The sequence below is a fragment of the Choloepus didactylus genome, chromosome 8 (genome assembly GCF_015220235.1).
Source record: "Choloepus didactylus isolate mChoDid1 chromosome 8, mChoDid1.pri, whole genome shotgun sequence".
NCBI classification, from domain to species: domain Eukaryota; kingdom Metazoa; phylum Chordata; class Mammalia; order Pilosa; family Megalonychidae; genus Choloepus; species Choloepus didactylus.
The window spans coordinates 136,144,842-136,162,967 of record NC_051314.1 but is presented as its reverse complement, the minus strand read 5'-3'; the positions used below and the strand labels follow the sequence as shown (position 1 = coordinate 136,162,967).

Sequence of the window (18,126 nt, the reverse complement as noted above, 5' to 3'; positions counted from 1 at the left end):
GTGCCTGAAGATAGATCACCTTTAGACTAAGCAATCAGGGACCTCTTTATGTCAGGCAAACCTCATCATGGCCAATTTTGTAAGCTATTTCTTATTACACCTATGTACAGTAAACCACCCTCATTACTCCACTCAGGCCAGACAAGAAAGCTGTGGTGTCGCTGGGAGTTTAAACGAGTTGAGGTGGCCTCAAAATTCCCAGGGAGTAGATCAGAATCAAAACTCTCATTTCTGCACCATAAGGCTGCCTCTGTTTCCCACTCAAGTCTATTGAATTTTCTGGGGAGGGGTCTGATAAAAGAACATCTTAGTAAATAACCACTATATTGAAATAATAATAAACTAGAGCTGATTTTTCTCCTATGCCATGCTAGAAACCAGTGTTCATGAAGAAAGCAAGATCTCATCCTAGTTAAGCAAGGGAAGCAGCGTCTTTATTTTAATGCCGTGGCTCAACCATCAGACAGCCTATCAGATAGCACACGAGGGGATTCAGTATCACACATTTTGCATGGAACAAACACGAGACTAAACAAACATGGGACTAAAGTGTGAGTCCTAGTTCATTCATTTACTAGCTCTTTAAGTTTGGGTGAATGACTTATGCTGACATGTGCCTGAGCTTTCACACAAGTAAAATGAAGTTCATAACATCTACCAGCAATTGGGCTGTTGTGAAAGAACAAAACGTGCTGTGGAAACTGTGAAAAACTATATACAAGTGGGGTATTATTAAAATCCTTCCTGTTTCTGGGCAAAATGTTGATGAAGAGGACCAAGGAAGAGCATGAAGTTGAAGGTATTGGTCATAATTGGTCATAAATACGTCGTAATTCACAAGCTTCATTTTATTGGCAAGTGTTTTCCAGACATAGACCAGAACTCTTCCTAACTCAGATAAGGTAATGTCCAGAAAAGGTGTTTGGGAGAAGGCCTTTGACTGTTACAATAACCCTCCTGGGGGAGCCTGGTGATCGGTTGGAGCTTCATGACTTAACTGAAGACCTTTGGCAGCAGTTGCTCTGATGTTTGGCAATGTGTTGGCAAGCACATGGAGGCAGAAATCTGGGTTGGTCCCCTGCTTTGCCAGCTCTACTCATGTAGCCTGTGGCTTTTACTGGATTAAGACGAGGATGGCAATACCTACCTTGAAGTGCTTTTACTGATGGAGGAATAAACTGCTTTGGGCACAAACCAAGTATCAGTAAACATTCTACTTTCACTGTTATAAGGAAGATGAAAAAGAGAGGACAGATCTCCTGCCAGGGCTTCTACTTTGACAAACACTCTTCCACATGCCAATGTTTTTGCTCATGAAGTAGAGGGCATCATAGAGGCAGAAATCTTCCCAGAGACCCAATGGGTCAAAACTTCCAGTGGACAAAGTTGCTGCATGTCATTGCTTCATAAGGTGCGTTATCCAATTCATTAGAACTGCGGGGTAACTAAGATCGTGCTCTCTGCGCCATGCTCCAACTTCTAGGGTAGAGCCAGAAAGGTGGCCTCTTTCCCTTTTCCTCTTATTGTATGATAGACTAATAATATGAACCACATTTTAACAGGATGGGAACCCTCTTAGAGGTTGATTATCTAAAATAAAATGAGGAGGGTCTGTACTTGAGAATAACAAAATATATAGGGCAGTTGACACATGGATAAACTCTAAATCTGGAAGAGAGCCCAGTGGGTGTCCATTCAATGTACCCTATAAACTCTTAGTTTCTTTATTCCATATTAGCCTTCTTGGAAGCGGGTGGCAAAGAACCCCTGAAGATGAATTAAAAAGTTAAAGTCCACGGTAAATTATCTTCAGATTGGGAAGAAACTCGAAGGATCCTATAATTCAAAATGTAGGCTGCAGGGAAAACCCACCTCAGTCATTAGGAGGCAATGAATGAAGAGGCAAGACCAGAATTCAGCTCTCCTGCCTCTCAGTTCTACACACTGACCACTGAAATGAATTTCCCCTTCAAGCACAGGATAAAAAGTAATTGGATTTTCTAAGTGTTATTAAGGTGTGACTTGCATTTCAGAAGAATCTGTATATTTATTTACTCTTCACCTAACCCAGGGGGATTAAAATGAAATTTAAAAAAATAGAACAACAATGCTGGAACTGGGCTGGGATCATTCCTCAGTGAACCCTCAGCTTTTTCCCTGCTCAGTAATTGCACTGCTGCAGCAGATAAAGGGATGGAGAGCGCAGCAGAGCCCAGCTGAATACAAAACTGAAGCTCTTTTCCTCCTCCTCCTCCTCCTCCCCCACCCATAATTAATCATTTCTGCTTTCTGCAGGAACTGTCCTCTGCAGCGTTTGGCATTTGGCTGGGACTTTGGCTTTTTGTGATCCCCGTCGCTGTCTCTGGTTTTGGAAAAGAAGAAAAAATATCTATGACACTTGGACTCTACATGTCAGGGAACTAAGTTTCCCATGCTCCATGTCACATGTAAAATTCATGTAGCGCTCTCCTTCCTTCAAATTGAACATTATATCTATCCCCAAAGAATTTATGAAATCCAACACCAACCTGTTGTCTTGCTAAGATTATAGTCCAAATGTTTTTACTCATTAATAACAAAGATCACTCTCTAATGAGTGTAATACTTTTTTAAAAGCCACCAAATACATCCAGTAGAATGGAGGTATTCTGCTTATGCACCGAAAGAAACCAGTATTTCTGAACCGCTTTACCCTTCACTGAGGTAGTTTCCATGGAAACCATAACATTAAGCCAGGCAGTGACTTACTTCCACATTGCATAATATTATCTAATGCTTAGTTACTCCTGAACAAATGTGTTTATTCAGTAGTGTTTTTTTTTTCGGGGGGGGGGGTGGTGGTCCATGTAATCAACCATATCTGCTTTGATTTGATTAAACAAGGAACGGCGGCATAAAATCATCTATTGCAATGCGCATTGTGTCTGTTATGCATCCGGAAAACGACATGCTCTGAATTGGCCAAAGAAAGAGACTGTACATGTGAAATTGCAGAAGGAGATTCTGGCACCACTGACACAATAAATGGTCATGGATTAGAGTAACTAAGATTAAAAGGATATAAAGTTAGAAATGAGAGCAGAAATATTTAGGGTGAAATTACAATGGTTTTGAACCATCTCTCTTTTTTTTTTGTTTCTCCACAAAAAGGAGAGGGGGCAGCTCAGATTCTCAGGAGATCTGTTATGTATTGGTAAAGTACTTCAGGGAAAAAAAATGTTTGCTATTAAAATTCTTGCTCCATATTAGTAGTGAGCTCCATTGCGTGATTACTATTGGTTTACAAGCTATTTGTGAGAACATAATGGAGGAGCAATTTTCAGTGACCCCAGGTAGGTCATTTTTTACTTACTGCATTAGGCAGTTCTTTTATTCCTCTGACTCTTTTTTTAGCACGCAACTTTGTGCTCTATCTCAGTAAGTGGAAATAATGGACAGAGCACCCAGAAATAAACAATGCTTGTTGAGACAAAGTACTTTAAGGAGTATTGACACTTGGTTTTGTACATCAGGTAGGGTTTACACTACATAGGTGTCTGTCTATTTATTGTTAGATCTGGAGGGATTTTCCTTCTCTCCCTCCCTCCCTTCCTTCCTTCCTACTTTCCTTCCTTCCTCCTTCCTTCCTTCTTTTTGTCTGTCTTTTTTTTAAATATTAGTGCTTAGAGAGTTGTTAAGGATGTAGAAGGATTTATTGGAAAATGATCGAATCTCTAGGTTGAACAATTACTTTTAAACACTTCACTAAATATTTGTATAACTATGTAACCTCTTTAGTGGGTTTCTGATACGTCCTCTTCAAGCATATTCTTACTAAAGATCTGGAGATAATGTGCACTCTTGTTTTAGAAAAAAAGAAATGAGTAATCTATAAGAAAAGTCCATGAAAACCTCTCAAAGATCCCACAACCCAGAAATAAGCACTTGTTCTCTTTTTATGTAAAAGGTAAGAGTGTTTCATTGGCATTCCTTTGTTCTGATTTGCTCTGGAACTCTTTCCTCCCTGGGTTTTCTTGTAATGGTTGATTCCCCCGTTCTGCACACGCAGGTGAGTTTCTTATTTAAGCTTCCTATTTTGTGCATCTAGTTCTTAGTCTTTGCATCTGCAAAAGCTCAACGTTGACATTTCCTACTATTCTAGAGGCTGCATTTCCCTGCAATATCCCCTCTTCTTTTTCTCCTCTTGTAATTCCTAACTACTCCCAGCTGGCCAGTGCCTCAGCTTCCTTTGTCTGCTTATTTGCCCTCCCTCCCCTCCTCACCTCTTACTATACTGCTTAGTCCAGGCATCAAATCCCAAATAAAGTCACCGCTGCATCACCACCCCTAAGTTTCCTGCTGAATTTTCCCTCCCTGCTTCCAGCCACCCACTTTTCTTGGTTTCCTAGAGCTGCTGTGATAGAGCACCAGAAACTGGGTGGCTTAAAACAATAGAAATTCATCTCACAGATCTGCAGGCTGGAGGTCTGAAGTCAAGGTCAGTAGGGTCACACTTCCTCTGAAGTCTGTAAGAAGGGTCTCTACCATGCCTCTCTCCTGGCTTCTGGTGGTGGCCAGAAATCCTTGGCGCTCCTTGGCTTGGGGCATAACTGTTGGTCTCTGCCTTGTAGTCACATGGCCATCTTCTCTCGGTCTGTCTGTCTCTCTCCCTTTCTAAAGGGACACCTGTCATATTGGCTTAAGGGCCCAACCCACTCATGCAGGATCTCATCTTAACGTGCCTAATTCAACCTGTAAGGAGTTTCCAAATGGGTTCACATTCCAAGATCCTGGATATTAGGACTTCAACATATCTTTTGGGGGACCCCATTCAACCCATAATACCACTCTAGCCTGTATATGTTTGTATCACAGCACTGATAAAATATCACATTCTTATTTCTTGATCATTTATTGAACAATATTTACAGAGCCCTCCTTTGTGCCAATCCAAGGCACTGGGTCTACAGAGGTGAACAAGACCAACAAAGTCCCATTCTTACGGAGGACAACTGAAAACAAGCAAATGAACATGCAATAAATGAACGATGCAAAGGAAATAAACAGGCTGATTCCATAAAGAGAGCTAAAGGGGAATAACCCTGCTGGACTGAACACTGCTTGAGAGCAGAGCCCCCTGCTCTCATTGCCTAGTGTCCTCAGTGCCTGGCAAAATGTCTGACCCATGGTAGACACTTAATATTTGTTTGTTGAATTGTTTTTTAAAATTTAAAATTTTACTACATGGTATTACTTATAGTTTAGAAAATTAGAAAATACAAATCAACAAGAAAAAAAAACCCTATTAACTGATAACCTGGCTAGCCAGAAATTAACACTCCCACATTTTTTTAAATTCTGTTTTATTGAGATATATTCACATACCATACAATCATCCATGGTGTACAATCAACTATTCACAGTACCATTATATAGTTGTGCCTTCATCACCCCAATCTATTTTTGAACATTTTCCTTTCACCAGAAAGAATCAGAATCAAAATAAAAAATAGAAATAAAAAGAGAACACCCAAATCACCATACCCCTCCCCCATCCTACCCTATTTTTTATTTAGGTTTTATCCCCATTTTTCTACTCATCCATCCATACACTGGATAAAGGGAGTGTGATCCGCAAGGTTTTCACAATCACACTGTCACCCCTTGTAAGCTACATTGTTATACAATAGTCTTCAAGAGTCAAGGCTACTGGGTTGTAGTTTGGTAGTTTCAGGTATTTATTTCTAGCTCTTCCAATGAATTAAAGCCTAAAACGTGTTATCTATATAGCGTGTAAGAATGTCCACCAGAGTGACCTCTTGACTCCATTTGGAATCTCACAGCCACTGAAGCTTTATTTCATTTCATTTTGCATCCCCCTTTTGGTCAAGAAGATGGTCTCAATCCCACGATGCCAGGTCCAGATTCATCCCTGGGAGTCATATCCTGCATTGCCAGGGAGATTTACACCCCTAGGAGTCAGGTCCCATGTAGGGGGGAGGGCAGTGAGTTCACCTGCTGAGGTGACTTATCTAGAGAGAGAGAGAGAGAGAGAGGGGCCACATCTGAGCAACAAAGAGGCACTCAGGGGGAGACTCTTAGGCACAATTATAAGCAGGTTAAGCCTCTCCTTGCAGCAACAAGCTTCATAGGGGCCAGCCCCAAGACTCCCACATTTTTATGTACATTTTTTCCAAATTAAAATTTTCTTGTGGATTCATATAAACCTTCTTTTAAAAATAGGATCATATGGCACATGCTTTTTGTACTCAAACTATCCATACGTGTCTACATCAGCTTTCTGAAAGGCGGCATGTGGAGTCAGAAAAAATGGTTTCGAATGTGCACCAACTCGAATCAGGTGATTCTTCAGCAATTTTTGCCTTGGGTCTGGTTCTATATTTTTATAAACGTACTACAGTGAAGTCTTGGCTGACTTTTCCTTTCCCCAGCCACCTGGAAGGAAGGGGAAGAGACAACATAAGAACAGGATTCCCTGAAGACAAAGAGCTCAGTTTCAGGCAGGAGAACAGACCAGTATTAGCCATGTTTTATTGGTAGTTTCTAATAGAAGATTTCCATTTTCAATAACTCTCTTACATTCTAAAGCTCTAATACATAAACTCCTTTATTTGAGTATTTGATTTTGCACACAAACAAACTTGGCTTTCAAATGCTAGTTCTGCTTTGGGGATACTTTAGAAAAGCTGTCAAATTCTTTGGAGTCTCAGTTCCTTTTTTTGTAAAATGAGAGCAATAATAGATTAACTGAAGTAAATACGCATATAAAACCCTAAGCACAGTACCTAACACATAGAAAGCATTTAACAAATATTAATGCTGTCATTTCATTCTCTTTCTCTGTCCATATGTATACACAGATACAAATGCACACACATACATATATAACCCAAATATACAAGTGTTATATATTTATCTCTTTTGAAAAAAGTTTAGGTGTTTTTCCCCTAAAGTAATACAATATTAATTACATTTATACTTTGAGTACCACCCCCACCCCTTCTATTAAAACGCATTCTACTGGCTGGATATCTAATCAGCTTGTTCTTTTCAACTCTATAATTTACTTGTCTTCTAGTACAAGTGATTTCCTCCCCTTTAAGCCTCAATACTCACTGCACTGAGAATTTTGGTAGCAGTCATTTTGCTATTGTTCAGGCTGATGATGACATAAGAGACAATTTTTCTCTTTAATAGTTCTAAATTATTTTACTACTAATTTGACACTTCTGAGATAAATCTGATTGGGGGAGCGAATTGAAACCATTTCATAAAACGGAATTTAATGCAGAGAATTGCAAAGTATGAATGTAAAAACAGTGGACATGATTATCATTACCCTAATCCCCTTTGATTATTCAGAATTTTGCAATTGAGTTCCGTTGAGAAACACATTACGTGTAACGAAAGGCAGACCGGGGACTTCCTTATTTGATATTCCAAAATCACAAGATGGAATGACGTAGCCCTCATAAATTCCAACAGGAATCCCAGATATTAGACAAGAAGGAAACAAAGCTGACCCTTCAAAACCTGAGGTTTCTGACTTAAGACCCTCAAGCAACCAATCCACTTAGACCAAACGGAAAAGACAGTGAAGAGTATGAAGGAGACAGAGCAAAGGAGAGTGCCCATCCAAAGGTTCTTTTAATCTTTTTCACGGAAAGTTTACAATTCCAGTAGTCTCAGCACTGTGTCCCATTAAAGGATGGACATGTGTTTACTCTGCTACTAACTAATCAGGAAGTGTTGCTGAAATGTCTTCTTTAGCCTCAGAAATATTGTAGTTGGTAGAAAAGGTCAATCCAGCCAAACACTCTCTCTATTGTACTAATAATAGTGGGGCTTTCTGGGGAAAGGCAACTATATATACAAATTTTTTGAAAGAACCCTACTTTTCTGAAGTTGGGGTACCTACATGTATCTAAATATTTGTCGAACATTTTCATAAACCAGCTTTCAAGGTAAATGATTTATAAGATTTTATGGCCCACTGTGTATTTACCCTGAAAACACCTCTTTCAACAAAATGCATATATACTTACATTTGGCTTTTCATAGTTTGAGGCCTTATCTGAGTCCCCATCTAGTCTTTGAAGTATTTAGAGTTGATTGTCTCCATTTTATAAATAAGACAGGCAAAAGTTCAGAGAACCAGTTACACACCCAAGGTCCAACAGTTAGTAAGTCAGTGACACTTCATTTTTTAATAAAGGCTAGCGAGTCTGACCCCAGAGAAACACAGAGACACATGAATTTTCAGTATATTTTCTGAGTTTGTAGAGTCCCCCAAACCCATCCATGGAACTCCAGCTTAAGCATCCCTATAAGTAAAAGGTCCAGGATTTGGACCCACTTCTTGTAGATCCAAGTCAAGTGTGGTAGCCCACTGTTTCAGTTTGCTAAAGCTGCCGAAATGCAATATACCAGAAATGGATTGGCTTTTACAATGGGGGTTTATTAGTTCACAAATTTATAGTTCTAAGGCCATGAAAATGTCAAATTAAGGCCTCAAGAGGTAGATACCTTCTCTGAGGAAAGACCGATGGCATCCAAGTTTCCTCTGTCACACGGAAGGCACATGGCCGGCTCTGCTGAACCTTTCCTCCCAGGTTTACCTTCTGGTTTTGGTGGCTTTCTCCAAAATGTCTCTGGGCTTCTGTCTCAGCTCCTGTGGGTCCTTGCTTGCTTCTTCCTGGGGCAAACTCTGGATTACATATCTTAGCTTCTCTGAGTTCTCTCTAAAAATGTCTCTGCCTTTTATCTTCTCATAGTGGACTCCAGCTTGAAGGGGACACATCTCCATGGAAACAACCTAATCAAAAGGTCTCACCCACGGTAGGTCTGCCCCCACAAGATTGGGTTAAAAGAACATAGGCTTTTCTGGGGGTACATAATAGATTCAAACCAGTACACCCACATTCCAAAATTTTCCACTAAGTCCTTGTTTGCTTGGTCCATGTTTACAGATTTTTAAATGATATACTCTCATTTTTAAACATTTCCTAGCCAAGGCATAATTTTTTGTCTGCCTCAAAGGACAGTCCTCCACCCCCTGAGTCATTTTAGGTCTTCTCTGGACTTGACTTTCAGCAACCAAACTGCACAAGGAATTCCATGAGCATTACATCAAAAAAAGGAAACTGCTCTCTGCCCTTGATGTCCAGAGTTTCACTGATATTTCTAGACAACAGTACATTGAATCCATGTTGTCTGAGCATGAAAAATTCATTTAACCTTTGGGTATTTCTATTTTATACCTACTAACCTTTTCGTATAGTCATTGTCAAATGTGATCTCTGCTCTGCTAGCTGACCTGTCTTTGGCATATTTTAATGGCCATCTTATGTGAACATAAATGTTAAAATCCTAAATAAACTGATTAAATCTAACTGCACATTAAAAGAAGGGCCAAGTCATTTTCCTTTGTGAGCAAGTCAGATTTATTCCAGAAATATGATTTGAGTGCAAGATTAAGGATGTAATTGACTTAAATTAACAAATGAAAGGAGAAAATTCACACAATCCCCGAACCCAATGGATGCTGAAAGGGCATTTGATAAAATTCAGCACCCACTCATGATGATAAATGCTCAGCAAGCTAGGAATAATACTTAAAATACTTAAAAATGAAATATTAAGAATACATATTCCCATTATTTTAAAAGTCAAGGTACACACTTGCTCTAACTATTGCTATTCAACATTGTTCCACAAATCTGAGCCAGTGCAATGGCATAAAAATAAATAGGAAGGCTAAATGCAATAAAGGAAGAGACCAAATTTTTTTTTCTTTTGCTTACAATCAAATCGTCTAGCCTAGGAAATGCATGGACCTTCCCATCCTCGCCACAGACCTGTGGAGTAAATTCGTATAGTGTCCTCACTTGCCCAAGGTCAAAGAGCTGGTGAAATTGGAAGCCAAGACTTGACCTTGGGCAGCTGGAATTCAGACCACAGGCTTGATCGCCATCCGTTATCTTGTAGGTGCTCTTTGAGAACTGAAAATTAAAACAAAGAACAGCTACCAAAAAATGATCGGGGCTGTGAAAGGAAGCATCAAGGTTTCCCAGCCATTTTCTCCGTATCTTCTAAAAAGAGGTAGGGGCACTTTGTTTAGGAATCAGAGCCCTTGCCCTAATAAACAAAACAAAAACTCTTTCATTAAAAACCAAATTTTACTAGAGCCACAGATTTGCCATGAACATCAAGTCCTCCCTGGAATTCTAATTTACAGATTTCAGATCAAGGATATTCCTTTTTTTTTTTTATAAGACCTTGTGGGTCAGCTTAATTCTCATTTCTATTATAAAATAAACAGCATATTTATGTGACCTGTCTCTGAAGGTTCTGGAAAGCCTAACAGGTAAGGTATCCTCAAGTATTTCACAAAATTGTATGTCTAAGAGAGGCTTTACAGTAAGAACAGGAATATTTTAACCAAACTGCTTTTTGCTTCAATATCAGTTTCTGCCCTGTTGGTCAACATTTGTTCTGAAACTTTTAATAGAAACTACATCAGATCAAGAAAAGGAAAGAAGAAACTTATTTTGTCCATTAAATCTTAATTTTTCACATTTTGGTCGACTACACTGTTCTAGGTTAATTTAGTTGCACTCAGCTTAAGGCAGCGTTGAGTTTTTCACTTTGCATGTGGTTGATTATAATTCCTTTTCTTCTACTGGTAAAAATCAATGTGCAGATTAGAATCTCTTGCTGGGTCTTTAGAAAAGAAACATCACCAAAACCTGGTATTTAAAACCAGGCTTCAAGGCAGGCAGAGAACCCCAGAGCTCTGTCTCAGAAAAAGAATATATTATCAGTAACATATTTAAATGCCAAGAGATATTATGAGAAATTTGGTGTGAACCTTCTCTGGCTTCAGGCATGAGTCTTTATGACTAAGTATATTGATATTAACTATCATAGATAACCATTATAAAGTAATATCAATATGTGGATTTCTCTACTCACTTTAAAATAACTGGTTTTAATTTTACCTTAGGCAATCACATAGAGCCGAATCATGTCTATACATCTTTTGAGGTTAAATAAATAATTTCAAATCGTTTCCAGAGCATTTTGTTTCTGCAGAACATGTTGGCCACGCTGAAAACATTGGGAGCAGAACATATCTTAGAATCACTTGTCCTACTAGGTTTGGGAGAGCTCTACTGAGAAAAGGAAGGTTGCCTTGTCTGGGAGCTGTTGCTGCTGCACTTACAGTTTCTGACACTGACAATTTGTGAAGCTATTCACCTTTTGATAAAATAAGTACAGATAGGGTGAAGAGCCGAGACTCGGATACGGTGAATTACAGAATTGCAGAAACCTTCCCCAGCTTCATGGTTTTATTGTACAACATGGATGCGGATTTTCTCTGTCATAATTGATTCCTTAAAACCAAAGGTCAAAGTGGGTTTGATAGATAGTTTAAAAAATATATGCGGCTCCCACTGTGTATTCTTAGCCTGGTTTACTCATTCTGGTCTGAACTCATCCGGAGAAAGACATCATCTTCTCTGAATTTGTTCATAAGGATGATGGATGTTTTGCCAGAGAAAAATGAGCTCTAATGCACTCGCAACTCTCCCAGGGATACATGTTCTTCCTGGGAAATATTTGTTGCTTGACCTAACTGCTGGACTCTGTCCTCCGACATGAGCATGAAACAGGGCTTCAGAAGTGTTCATGTTATGCATCAACCTCGATGTTTATAAGTTCACCCGAGCAGATGTCTTCTTGTTTGCTCGGCCTGCTGAGCTGTCAGATGGAGTCAACTCTGGCACTTAGGAGCTGTGTGCACCATGTCACAGTCCGTATATGTTGATTTGACATGTACCTTAGATGATGATCCAATTTCTCGGGGGTCCAAGGGGAAATGACTGGCCGCATCAGTGTCAAGGGCAACACCATCGACATCATTTCTATGAATACTCATCAGATACCTAAAACGAGTAAATGGCCCTGGAACAAGCAAAAATAAGGTCCTTGGATATATATCATGCAGCACAAATGTAACATTATCTCTAGCAACCGAAGGATTACAACTAAAAAGAGCCAGTCCTTATTTAATGTTCTTTCCAACTGTGCTAGGTACTTTTATAGCACACATCCTATAGGGCTTTGTGGATACTTTAATCAGCTAAATCTCAATAGATACACAGAAGGAGAATCCTGTACACATGCTTGTTCCAAATGGAGAGTCTGTTTTCAATTCAGACCTTATTAAGGAAGTTGCTAGTCCAAGCAAAGATGTAGAACAGAACTCTTTCCATGGCCGCAGTAAACGAAGCTAACACAATGATAAAGAGACTGTGACTAAGACGGTGGGATTTATCCTCAGATCGCCTGAGTCTCAATCCCAGCCCTCACTGGCACCTGACACTTCCCCTTTCCGTATTTCACTAGCCCTGTCTGGAGGTGGGAGCATAACTGTAAGACATATTCCATAGGCTTGTTGTGAGACTTAACCAAGAATTCAAATAAGCCTTCGGTGCATAAATAAATACATCACGGCCATCGTCTACTTTTGTTATTAAACAGATTCAGATGCACCGTGTTCCGAGCAGGATGTGAGATGGCAGGACTACAGCGACGAGTGACATGAAGCAAGAATTCCCTAGAACGAGTGATTAGCATCAGGTGTTGTTTGGCAGAGCATAATGGAGGAAGCAAACCGACTTAAAAATACAACTGATAAAGATTATACCTGATGTTCACTTTGAGGGTGGGCTGAGGTTGGAGACCTTTGGATGAGAACATGCTTCCCAAGGACAGACAAACAGACAAGGGCCAAGAATAGCACTGGCAGACATGAAAGGGTCGGCAAAATGTGGTCAACCCGACAGGAACAGAAACCCAGACCCAAATAGAGACTATTCTTAGCCACCTCTACCTATGAGTTTTTCCTTTTCTTTCTGTTCCTTCTTTTCCTCTTTTTTTTTAAAGAAAATATTTTAAACCAATTTCTTAATGAACTGGAAATAGAAAGAGATAACAGAACCCCACAGTGCAATAGTCTCATTTACACTTGAGTAAATTGCAAAGTAAAATAAATATAGTTTGAATTCCATTCTTTTTATATCCACTAATTGTTAGCAGATCTCCTTGTTCATTGTTAAAGGTTTTGGAGGCACCTTATCAATAAGAATATGATGATCAAGTTTCCAGGACCCGAAGGTGTTTGGCTGCACAGCTTACAGAAGAATGCTGTAGCACCTAGAAGTCTCCCACCTTTTGGTGTCATTTCCTTTCCTTCTTCCATGCCCCCTACGACACAGTGAGGCAGGTCTTGATTTTGCTTCTAGGACACCAGGTGACAGACCCATCTGTCATCTCATACACTCTCTGAAACTAGACTGGTTCCTTACCCAATTTGTGTCTACTTCCATTTATCCCCCACTCCCACCCCAAAACCTTTGTAGATTGAGAAGGAGAAAAGCTACCAACATCATCTCATTTCCCTGCCTAAATATGAAATTATCATATTGTTCCCCCTAAGATCCATCCCAATGATACATGCACTTTTTTTTTTCTATTTTTCCTATTATTTTTTAAACTGAATTGCTCAGGTCGTACTCACCAATAGCTTCTACCTCTTCTCCCTGCCTGCTGTTGAGCTCCCTTCCACACCCCCAGGGGAGGCGTCTCTGGTCTCTTTGGCTGTCACCTCCTGGGAGGAGAGGCCAGTGAAGAGAGTGGGCAGCCAGCAGTGGGCCTCCCTGGGGGTCTGCAAGTCCAGCCAGGCCAGCCCCCCCTTCAGCAGATGTTCCAGCATTTGCCCCTCTTGCTGTGCCTCCCATTTAAGACCAGCTTTGATTTCACTGACAGTCATGCATTCATTCTTCTCTGCCAGCTGCAGCACCACGACATGACCATACTGAGCTCAGCTGGACAAGACCGAATGGGGTAAGTTCCATCTGCCCACAAGAATGATGCCGAAGCCAGTGCCAAGTGCCTTTGATTTCCTGATGGTCCCAATCAGGTTGTCTTGGCTGATGTCTTGGGCAAACTTGCCCCTTCCCTTTAACACCTGTTAATGTAGTTCCTCCAGAGTTATCCATTCCTAAGCTTGAGGGCCAGGTGTACTTTGATTATCTGGACACCCATCTCCTGGTAGAAATCCCCCAGCCCAGCATCGCAAGCCAAATCCTTTTCCAGAGCCCAGGGGATACATCCCAATGGTGACACACATGTCCAGGAGCTGCACTCAGACCTCAGGATTCTCCCAGATCTCTTGTTTTTGTTTGCTGGCAAATTCCTCCAGGATGGTCTTGAACTCTCCAATTGCTTTGATATCTGAGCCAGCTAGTCCTCTGCCAAGAGTGTCCCTCGCTGCTTATACTTGGCCTTGGCAAACATCTTGGTGATGGCATGGCTCCCATCTTTCAGTGGTACAACCCAGCCCTGAGCCTGCAGGCCCCCCAGCTGCCTGCCCAGTGGCCAGGACCCCAGATCTCTGCATCCTAGGTCCACTATTTTTTTTTTCTTCGAGAATTTATGAGTTTACAAAATGATCACGCATAAAAAAATACAGGATTTCCGTACACCACCCCACTACCAACACTTTGCATTGGTGTGAACATTATTTACCATTGATGATAGCACTTTTTACACAACTGTATTTTTTTAACAGTAGTTACTTTTGTTACAATTGATGAAAGATTACTGAGATAGTTCTATTAATCGTCCATAATTTACATTAGGTGTATTTTTTTCCCCATATACCACAGTATTATTACCACTTTGTCATATATTGTTATAACCCATGAAAGAACATTCTTATACTTGTACCATTAACTATAGTCCTTCTAAATTCTGATTTTAAGATCTGTTCACCACAGGCCTGTGGATAATATTGATATTTTGCTGTTAAGTTCCCTCTTGTGCCTGCATGCTTTACCACTGTGTGCCTTTGGTTTGTATTATCAGCTTATTTGGGGCAGAGAAGGATCATAAAGCCAGATGGGCTAGGTATTCATTACAAAATGCTTTCTGCTCATATGAATGATAGGGGTGTACTTTGGGTTTAATAAACATGGAAAATGTTAGAAGACACTCCAAAATTACATGAGTGGGTTATTTTGTGACTAATGCACTTTTGGTATTGGGAATACATTCAGAGATCACTGATTTACCTCTTCTTGCTTGGCGCTCTAGGTTGCCTTTCTCCTTTTCTCATTATAGAAAATAAAGAGGCTGTGTGGATGTCCCACAACTGTGCTTGAGAAGAGACAGAAAAAAATCAGTCCAGATATTATGGACGCACATTCTAACTTGGACGTCTCCTTTTAAGGGCAGCTGAATGGTGCTGACATAGATTCTTGACATCTCCACAAGACACAAACATAAAGCAAGTGGGGAAAATAAGGCAACAGACACTGGGCAGTGTCCTCAGCAAAACAAAAGAGGTGCCAGACATTCCTACCAGTATTTGCTTCAATGAATGAAGACATGATTATCCAAGTTATGTCCTCTGTCAGAGCAATGACAACTGAATCATTTTATATTTACAACTTTCTTCCAGCTACCTGTATTTCATTTAGCTTCAAAGGGAAAATCACAAAGGAAGGAAAAAACATAGGTGGGCATTTCTGGGTCATGTTTAAACTTATTTGGAGCCATTGTCCTTGAAGAAGCTCAGGCTATACAATATCAGGGCAGCCCACCCCAGCCCATCAAGAACAGAAAGGAACCCCAGGGAGAGAATGCCTTCTCCCAGGGCAGCCATGACTGGTTGTGCAGGTTGTGCAGTGAACAACACTTGGGGACACCATTCACATTGTGGAGAACTTGCTGTCTCTGTGGATGGCACTTCTTACAATTGTGCAGTTCACGGCCTGAACAGATCCACTGATGATACTGCCCTTCAGTCATAGTGTTGACATGTCTTGAAAATTTCATGATGGGGACTTAAGAATTGGGGTCCATATTAATGGACAAATTGGGTGTTTTGTTGAAAATTAGAAAAGAGGAAAAACAAGAACCAGAGAGCTTTCACTGTGACATGATGAGTGAGTATCCTCCACCATTTATAATTATAGCCTTGGATAAGTTACCTCACCTCTCTAAGCTTTGGTTTTTCATTTGTAAATAATGGTTAAATCATAGGTTTCAAGTATGCTATGAGGGATAGAGATAACCTCATGCTGGTAAAGCACATGGTGGACACTAACCAATTGACAGTCATTGTTTTTATCACCATTATTCACTCATCCTGTGAAAATCTAAGTGGAACACGACCTGGGGATAGCAAGGAAGAGCCTCCTTCAATTCCAACCCTGCAAGGATATTCATCTAAAAGCAAAAAGAAATCATTGTGAATTTGCAGATCAAAGCCAGCAAGCACACTCACCAAAATATTCCATTTAAGGAAGGAAGGGGCCAAAAGATATATATGTATATATGTATATGATGTAAACCCTGCTCACTTAAAAAAAGGCTTTGAATCACCTTACAAATTCATATTTGGATGGCCCAAGGCCTCTTTCTCAATTGGCCTACCATTATGGCAGAATTTTAAAAATATGGTTGAGGAAAATTGCATAGAAGTGAAATAAAGGCAGGAAAATAGGTTCTAGCCGGGCATACATTTGTATGAAATTTGTATGTCATGAGGTCACATATGTAGTTACTAAGAATTGGACACTAAATTTCCCCTGAGCTCTTTAAGAGACAAAACAAAGAGAGACATTGTCAGAGTCATGCTGTCCTCAAGATTAAAACAAACTACTTTTTACTCAAGGGTACAGATTTCCCTGGTCCCAAGAGCTCAGAGAATTTCTCTCTAGGTACTCATAAAGAAATGATTGAATAATTACAAATTATAAAGACCATATATATGAATGCAAAACGAAACATTCCCTAAGTTTAAGAACTAAGTTCACATCGTTTGTGCCATGAGTCTGTTCAAGATAAAGGCACAGTTTAGAAAAGAAAAAAGATACAAACAATCAATAAACAGCCCAGGTTTAAAACAGATTCCACTGAGTCATTTTAATCCATTCACTTTCACTTTCTAGCATAGAGAGATGTTCCCCAGATTAAAATCAGACAATCCTATAATTTGTCGACATGGGATGAAGAAAGGAAATAGTATCTGGGTGGTGGTTTTGATATATTCCCCAAACTAAAACATCAAGTGTGCAACTGATAGCTTTGCTTTTCCCGTGTTGACAAATGCATTCCTTCCCAATTTCTCTTTGCTTTTCCTCATCAAAGTTTTATTTTAAGGGTGAACCTGCACTATTAGAATAACCTATTTATACAGCTTCCATTTCTTTGGTTTAGATTATTAAATAAGACTCCATCAATTTGAGGTCAGTGATAATTCAGGCAGGGAATCACTAAAGTTTTCCTTTGTATTACTCAGGGATAAAATGATTTGCTAAGTAAATTAATAGTGCCAATGAGATTTCAAGGGAAATGTTTGCCTACTTCAGAAAACAAACTATTGCCAAGTATATTAGAAGTGCAGGCCAGACACTGTTTAAATGTGTGGAGTGGCAGACAGAGATGGGGAGCAATTCCAGCTCAGCTGCATATTAGCTCAGTAACCTTGGGCAGTTTACTTCATTTGGCTTCTTCCTTGAAAATCAGAATGAAAATACCTTAAGTGAGCAAATGAGTCTAAAGCACTAGACAGATGTTAAATTGCAATGTGTCATTTGCCTTTCCCCTTCCTTCTCTTCCTTTTATTCTAAAACATCATCTCCCTCCTCCCTGAGAGAGAGAGAGATGCATGCTTAGTTATCCCAGTGTAAGGGCTTTGCACTTGAAAGTAATGAAAACTCTATGTCTTTTTCAAATTTCCTATTTTGCAGAGTGGCCTTTAAACTGAATTTGTGAGATGGGATTGTACCTTCAAGGTTCAATGAGAATATCTAAAAATATAACAAGATTATATTTTGTCCCCCTAAAGTTAGATTCTCATGAACATCTCTATGATGAGCCTAAATAGCTAAAAAAATAACAATAGTGACTTCCACTATTGGGAAATACATTTCAGAATATAAATTCCTTAGAAAATGCACTGGAAATGTTATCTTCATATTTAAAGGGTGACAAGAGCATATAGCTAACTCCAGCTAAAAGGAAGAAACTCTAGAGCAAGGGTATAGTAAA

General features: G+C 39.8%; 1 pseudogene; it reads right to left on the bottom strand.

The window, feature by feature from the left end:
• Positions 1-14,364, bottom strand: part of LOC119542947 — a 33,793-nt pseudogene extending 19,429 nt beyond the window's left edge.
• Positions 14,365-18,126: the final 3,762 nt, after the last annotated feature.